Raw genomic sequence first — 8055 nt, 5'->3', positions numbered from 1 at the left:
AATAAACTTTTCATAAACATCAATGATTTGTTGCAGTTTTGCTGAAAAAATTTAATATGTTACTGATTGAACTACTTGTACACATGCCACTGTATTAACCCTTTCAGCACCAAAGTCAATGTTTGTTGTCTTCATAAAATGTACCCCCGTCAATTTTTTTCAGGTTTTTTACCAAAATGTTGATAAAAAACTGTAGCCAATGAAATTTTATGTCCATTAGTCCAAAATTAATAGAAAACTTCGTAAAAATTGGGAAAATGTGGCACTCAAATTTTTGGGAGAAAATTACAGTGTTCAATTTAGGGTTAATAAAGAACTACTAAACTACATTGCTTCACTGCTAGGTTCATCTTGGTATTGCTCTTTCAAAACACTATGATTTTACTTAACCCTTTTCCTGCCAGACAGTATTTAGACTATTACTTCCCCATCAGCCAAGTCAGTAAAAAGCGGCATTGAGCCAAAACATGACGTATTTTCACCCGCTTGGCTTGGTATATTATAGCATCTTTAGTAAAAAAAAATCAAGTTTACAGTCTTTATGTTTTCAACAGCTTTCAAAATTATGTTAAAATACACATATGGAATATGTTGTGTTTCATTAATTAATTTTAAGCATTTTAACCTGATGGTGAAATATAGACTTGGCAGGAAAAGGCTTAAAGGACAAACAACTTCTTTGGGAGTAATCATTTCAAATGCTTCATGCATATTTATTGTACATCCTACATAGCGGCGTGTACATACAAACTGACCATTCTCCGCTTGATTAATAACATTAGTTAGTGACCCATGGTCTCTGCTACCTCCATGGTGACACACACAATGATTTCAAAAACTGAGATTTGACTAAATTGTTCATAGACCCTCGATAAAAAGGATCTGTGGTTAAATCAAGCCGTATGGGCATCTACTGCACAGATTTAACCTCAATCTTTGGCTTCCAAGATGTAGAAAGTTGCTTGAAGGCTGATCTTGTTCACTGTACAGCCATGGGAACTGTACTACTCATAAGATGATAATGATGTCTGCTTTTCAGCAAATTCAGTGCACATAGCTTTGAATGGTTGATTTCAAGCGTACTTCACATACAAGGTCCTTTTTCAGTATGTATGGTCATTACGGTAGTTTTACTGTGCGGTATTGTGCAGTTGACAACAGTCTGTGTTGTTCATTGTTGTGTTAATGAGACACTTTCTTTCTGTGCATTTCTATTTTTCACAAACAATGGTTGACTTTCTCATGCAAATCCAGCACACACAGAATGCCATACCTTATTCTGTTTACCTATGTTGAGACACCAGTTCAGTGTCTAACCTGGAATGTAAATTTTTAAGCAAGTTAAAAATTGCTCAGTTGATTTCAAACTGCACTTCAATTCCATACATTGAAATCTACAGTTCAACTCATCCTGTGGATTTTGTTACATGCCTTAAGAGAGTCAGGGCATCAACCATGAAACCTTGGAGCTAGTTTCTAGCTCCAAGATGAAGTGCACTGAATCAGGTCATTTTACAATGGCTGACCTGCTAACTTTAACTGCAAACAGACCAAATTTTTCATGAAAAAAGGCCAAAGCCTTTGTTTTAGCATTCTCTGTGGCTTGACACACCTAAAAATGCAAAAACATTTGCACCTTGCCATCAAGTTTTTCATTTTTAACGTTATACCTACAAACAGAATAACTTTAAGCAGGAAGGATGTCAAGTTGAGTGTTAATATGTTTTTGCATGGTTTTGCACAGTTAATAGTTATTTGGACCACAATCTAGGACTACTTTTGCCCATAAAACAAGTTGCATACAATTCTAAAGTTGTGTGAAAACTCGATCAAACTTACAGATGGAACTTCAATAACATCCTGATCATCAGAATATGCAGGATTGGACGAACCAGACTGAATACTTGGATGATATGGACGAGCTTGTATTTGCTCAACTTCATGATCCTGATAGAAAGCCATGGCTGCTGCCAAGCAAACAACTCTCTACTGACCTCCAACAGGTACTCAATACAATGAAATACCACCACAGCTATATGGCCTGTTTTTGCACAGCTCATTGACATGGAAATGTAGAGTATCATTTGCATAGTACCTTTCATTCTATTCTGTATTTTTGACCTTTGACCCTCCATATTATACTTTCTGACCAATGGGTACACCACATTTTAGTTTTCTGTGACAAAGATTAATGATTGCTTACCAACACAAGGTTACCCTGAACCATAATTCTATGCACTAATTAAGGCTAAATTTATTATACTGTTGAAATTACATGGTAAACAAAGCAATGCTCCTTTAAGTGACAGTAAGACATTTCTAAGATTATTGGATTTAAGTCTTGTTTAAAGATGCAATGTGGCTAAGAGTTTCAAAAATAATTTCAAAATAGCTGTCTGATGCATCAAATTATGCATAATTAAGAAGTAAAACTTTACTCTGTTTCAGTGAGAGAATGGACTGACTGACTTGTATAAACATTTAGTGTACATGCTACATTGTAAGCTTCATCGACCATCTAGAGCAAACTTTGACCTCAACTACGTCTACTTGATCGACAGAAAATTTGTTTTCACAACTATAAAAGGTTATACAAGTTGTTTTGGAATATTGTCAAAAATACATTAATTGTGAGTGCATAACTAGACATTTATGACACTTCAATTTGAAATAACTGGAAACTGGCCTGCTTTTTCACCATCACCAACTTCATCAAAATTTCATATTTTCACTGAATAGTAAATCTAGCACATTATAAGAATGAAATGTATTACATGGAAAGAGTACACAGAACTGGCATTGCAATACAGCTAAGAGTCCTCAAAGTTCAGTTCTAACACTCAATTTTCACTCAGGCATTAACCATTTACACGGCCCACTTGTCCCATGGAAAATTTTATCAAATATATCAATGGTTTTTTGAGATAATTCTAATACACTCAACATTCTTCGAACTGTGAAATGAGAATATTACTGCCATGATATTTCACATGTTAACAGGTTCATAAAAGTTGTGTTTTTATCATGCTGTTATCCGTTTGGCTGCAGGGGGAGCCAGTCAAAGGTTTCAAGTGAGCTGCCCATTTGATTTATTCTAGTCATCACAAAAACATTTTTAATTCAATGTCAATTTGAAGACAGGACACTTTGACTTTGTCAATGAAAACTTGAGGTTCAAATTCTTCACAAACTAAAGTAAGCAAGTCCACAAGTTTCAACTTCAGAAGAATCAATACCTGACTTATCTTTATTTCTCTCCTTGCCTGCGGTACAAAGTCTACTTTTATTACACGTTTGAATTTACAACTGGGAGACAGGGACTCTCTTAATCTACAGCATTGCTTTAAGCCGTCTACTCCAAAATCCAATGTAAACAGGCGTACATTGATTATCAACAACCATGCATGGATTGAATAATAATGTAAAGTGAAAAGGTTAACACAACAACATTTAACAAGTTTAAGCATTTATTCTGCTAAATAATTCATTTTTGTTATCCCGTATGGCATCAACTACATTCCTTTGAAGTAAATTACTACAGTTACATGGCATTGGAGCAATCATAAGGCCGAACAAACAAAATCATGCTGTTCCGATAACCTGATCTACCCTATTTTTTTAACCTGCCGACCCTAAACTTTTTAGAGCTACGTAAACACGGAAGTAAAAAAAAAGAAAGAAAACAAACCGTAGAATCACCCGTCTGTTAGTTGGCATTTGATTTTGCTTGAACGAGGATGTTTTTTATGTTTTTTTTTACTTTTCTATGTATGATACATTTTCCTGGAAATGTTGTGGCCAGCATTTGACCGCCCTGAACCCCTATAAAATGCATATTTAAAATAAAAATATTTTGGAAAAAAAATTCCTACCACCTACCCTACCCTTGTTTTGAAAACCATGTTATCGGAACAGCACAATTTATTTTTTTTTTGGCTAATATATATCATAACTTATGGCTTAAATACATGTTTTATGGTCCATAGAGTTGTGGCCATTTGCCAAACAGCAGCAGGGAAACAGCTTATCTATAGGGGCTGATAAATTATTGTCATCAAAGCACCAACATTTTATTATACACTTTAACAACTACGGTATGTTGAAGTTTGAAAACTGTACTGTGAAATTGGTGTTTCCCACAAAAGTGGACAAACACTATATTACATAGAATTACACACAGTAGATGTCATGCTATATTCATGTAGTGAATACATTATTTACTATTATATCATACCAGTACATTGATGGCGCAAAAACAGTGATCTGATTGGTCGAGACGTGTAAAGAACCATGGTATATTCGCGATACCATGGCTGGCATAAGCACGAGGTCTCAGCTTGAGTAAAACTCAGTGTTTTGACGTTCCACACCAGAATTTCAATATACTGTTTATAACAGCAATAAATCACACCCAGCGACGGTATACCAGTTGATTTTGACCAGTTCACTTCATATCAGCACTCGCTATCGCTCGTGCATATATGTCGTGAACTGGTCAAAATCTCATGGCATACCATCACTGGGTGTGCTTTATTGCTTAAATATACTAGTTGATAGCTCTGCATGGCAGGGCTGTGTTACCAGTTCCACCTCCAGCCATGGGTCTTCTGACTGTGCCATAGGCTCAACTGCTGACTCCACATTTTGTGGAGTAATGTGTCCTGCTGAAAACAGCCAATTTTCAATCCAAAAGTTGCATCGATTTTAGTTTTCAAGCATTTACCTAGTCTAGGCACACCATAATCTCAGCTGCACTTGCAAACTTAGGCAAAGCCCACTTTTCTGTGTTTGTGCATGGACGTCTATTTTTACAGTCCATGGCCCGTGTGACCGTTTGCATCTGCCACCATTGTGAAAACAAGTCCCACATTGCAATTGGATATGGACCGTGGACGGTTTGTTTCCTTGCATTGAAAAAAGCTGGTAACAACACACAACCCTTCTGTGCAGGGATAATAAGCTGAATGAGCAAATCAATCAAAATAATTTTTTTTGAATCGAAGTTGTATTTGAATGTACACATGTAATGAAACTCAACCAAAAGTGAAAGAAATAGCGTAATAGTTTTCAAGCATCCAAAAAGAGTAGATCATTATTACTCAAAAGAAATGTGTATGGTAATTTAAGTTATTAAATTTGACAAAAGGACACTTTAGAAAACTATATTTGTATCCAATGAAAAAATTCTTTTCCATTGAATTGTCAAAATTGAAGCACGATCAAAATTTAGTTACATGAATGTTTCCAAGTCAAGGTGAAGGATTTGAAGCAAGAGTTTTGATTCGACTTTTGCTATTTACACATATGTACATTGGTTCAGAGTTAAATGTTTTCTCTGCATATTCAATAGAACGGCAATTTATCCCCATTAATCAAAGTTACTGCACAGACATGAAATTTAAAGGGGTAAATTTACCTAAATGATTACATAATGGTTGAAGTTGTACTTCCGATTTGACTAGTGTCAATATAGAACATGAATTGCACTAATGTCCAAAGACACTTTACTACAAGATATATTCATGTTATGTGCTGTTCTTTTGTGTGCGTAACACCATGTCATGTATCACAAATCAGACTATCAGGTGATGTTTTCAGAGGGAGTGATATCTTCAGAAACAAGAGCAAATCCAGGGGTTACTTAGGTAGCCTTAGGTCACTATCACATACTGTACTTGGACAAACACTTGGTAAGTTCAGCTTGTCTTTATACATTTTGGTTTGATATGCCGTCTCTTTGGGTGACTTTGTAAGGGGGTAGACTTGTTTGAAAAGCATAATTTGTGCAATTAAAGAGTCAAAAGGAAACACTAGTCCATCCACTTCAAGTCAAAAAAAACTCAAGGACTTTTTTCTGCAATTTCCACGGACTTTGACGTAAAAATTCATTGTCTGTAACCAATTTTTACGATATGTAACTTTATCTATACTGCAGTGTTCGAATAATCGGTGGCAATGGTGGCATTTGCCACCAAAAACTATCAATCTGCCACCAAAATTTTTTTCTGGTGGTATTTTTCTGCCACTAAATTTTGGGTCATCATATCATTGATCCTACGGCTTGAACGAAGGAACACTGAAGGAACACGCGTTCATGCGTTGTCTGACAGCGGAAAAACTCATTAGCAAAAAAACCCGAACTAATTGCGACATTTTGGCATGAATGGAAACATAGCGTGAATCCAAACTTGTGATTGGCTAATCTCTATATCGATGACAGCAGCTTTTGTTACACTTGACATGTTGTTGCCCTCTGTGATAGCCGCATATGCAGTCATAGGGCACAAGATAAAAGCATGTTGTGACATTTTGAAAACAAAGCCAAACTGCAGCCTGCATGAATACTTGCAATTCATTAGCCAGTACAGGCCTCGAAAATTCCTATCGCCCGACCCCCGTGGCTAGTGAATTTTGCGTTCGGGCAAGTAAAATCAATGGCCGAGTCTATTGACACCCGGGTGTCAATAGCCATATAGAACTTCTCCTGCTATTGACACCCGGGTGTCAATAGCCAACCGGCCCTCTATTTGGCTATTGACACCCCTCCCATTTTTTCGCCAGTCGGCCTCCAAATTCAACCAAACTCAGCTTAGTTATTCTGAACAACATATATTCTCAATAGAAATCCAAAAAAATCCTTCGAAAAAGCTTCTTTGGTCGTCATTTTGCGGTCCCATAGTGCTACTGCAGGCGGCCTTACCAATGGGTGTCAATAGCCAACGGCCCTCTATTTGGCTATTGACACCCCTCCCGTTTTTTTCGCCAGTCGGCCTCCAAATTCAACCAAACTCAGCTTAGTTATTCTGAACAACATATATTCTCAATAGAAATCCAAAAAAATCCTTCGAAAAAGCTTCTTTGGTCTCATTTTGCGGTCCCATAGTGCTACTGCAGGCGGCCTCTACCAATGGGTGTCAATAGCCAACCGGCCCTCTATTTGGCTATTGACACCCCTCCCGTTTTTTCGCCAGTCGGCCTCCAAATTCAACCAAACTCAGCTTAGTTATTCTGAACAACATATATTCTCAATAGAAATCCAAAAAAATCCTTCGAAAAAGCTTCTTTGGTCGTCATTTTGCGGTCCCATAGTGCTACTGCAGGCGGCCTCTACCATGGGTGTCAATAGCCAACCGGCCCTCTACTTGGCTATTGACACCCCTCCCGTTTTTTCGCCAGTCGGCCTCCAAATTCAACCAAACTCAGCTTAGTTATTCTGAACAACATATATTCTCGATAGAAATCCAAAAAAATCCTTCGAAAAAGCTTCTTTGGTCGTCATTTTGCGGTCCCATAGTGCTACTGCAGGCGGCCTCTACCAATGGGTGTCAATAGCCAACCGGCCTCTATTTGGCTATTGACACCCCTCCCGTTTTTTCGCCAGTCGGCCTCCAAATTCAGTCAAACTTAGCTTAGTTATTCTGAACAACATATAGGTCTACATCAATGGGCCATGTACAATAATCTTCACTATTTAAGTTTCATGATATCAAGTCTACTTCTTATAGTACTGCAAACCAAGCTCACCAAGAATTGCTTCATTTGATGTATAGCTGCATGCTTTTAGGATGAATTTACCCACTAATCGTTGCATTCTTTGAAGACTTTCTAAGTATCAACATTTTTCCCCGCATATTTTGCTCTGACGTATAATATGATTCCATAATGTCAAATCATAATAAGTTCCTTTAATGTTTGCAAGATTTCCAAAGATTGCTTTCATGGGAGGAAACAAACTGTCAAATTTTGATCTTATTTCCATAAAATGAGTATGGTGAGAGAGATTACGTGACGTCCATTAGCCTAGATACTTATCACTGATGATTATTTATTTTTAACTTCACCGATCGTCCATTTTTGTATTTTTCAACTTTCTTATTTACTATTAAAATATTAGACTTCTCTTCATTAATTGACATTTTCCATAGTTCACAATACTTATTAGCAATGTATAGCACAGACTTCATTTGTTTTTCATTTGGTGCCCATAAGGACTACATTATCAGCAAAAAACAGGCCACTTATGAGTTCTGAATTAAAGTATACCCCAAGCAGTGA

The 8055-nt window shown here is 36.9% G+C and overlaps 1 protein-coding gene across 4 annotated transcripts in view; it reads left to right on the top strand.

Annotated features, from left to right (window-relative positions):
- The first annotated feature begins 5647 nt into the window (after positions 1-5647).
- Positions 5648-8055, top strand: part of LOC139151132 (solute carrier family 28 member 3-like) — a 105032-nt gene continuing 102624 nt past the window's right edge. For all 4 annotated transcript variants that reach the window (XM_070723722.1, XM_070723714.1, XM_070723689.1 and 1 more), the window contains exon 1: positions 5648-5690. The gene's annotated coding sequence lies outside the window, so the exon portion shown is untranslated. The remainder of the gene's footprint in view (positions 5691-8055) is intronic.

Source organism: Ptychodera flava, chromosome 2 (genome assembly GCF_041260155.1).
Source record: "Ptychodera flava strain L36383 chromosome 2, AS_Pfla_20210202, whole genome shotgun sequence".
NCBI lineage: Eukaryota > Metazoa > Hemichordata > Enteropneusta > Ptychoderidae > Ptychodera > Ptychodera flava.
This window is presented reverse-complemented; position numbering and strand designations above follow the sequence as displayed.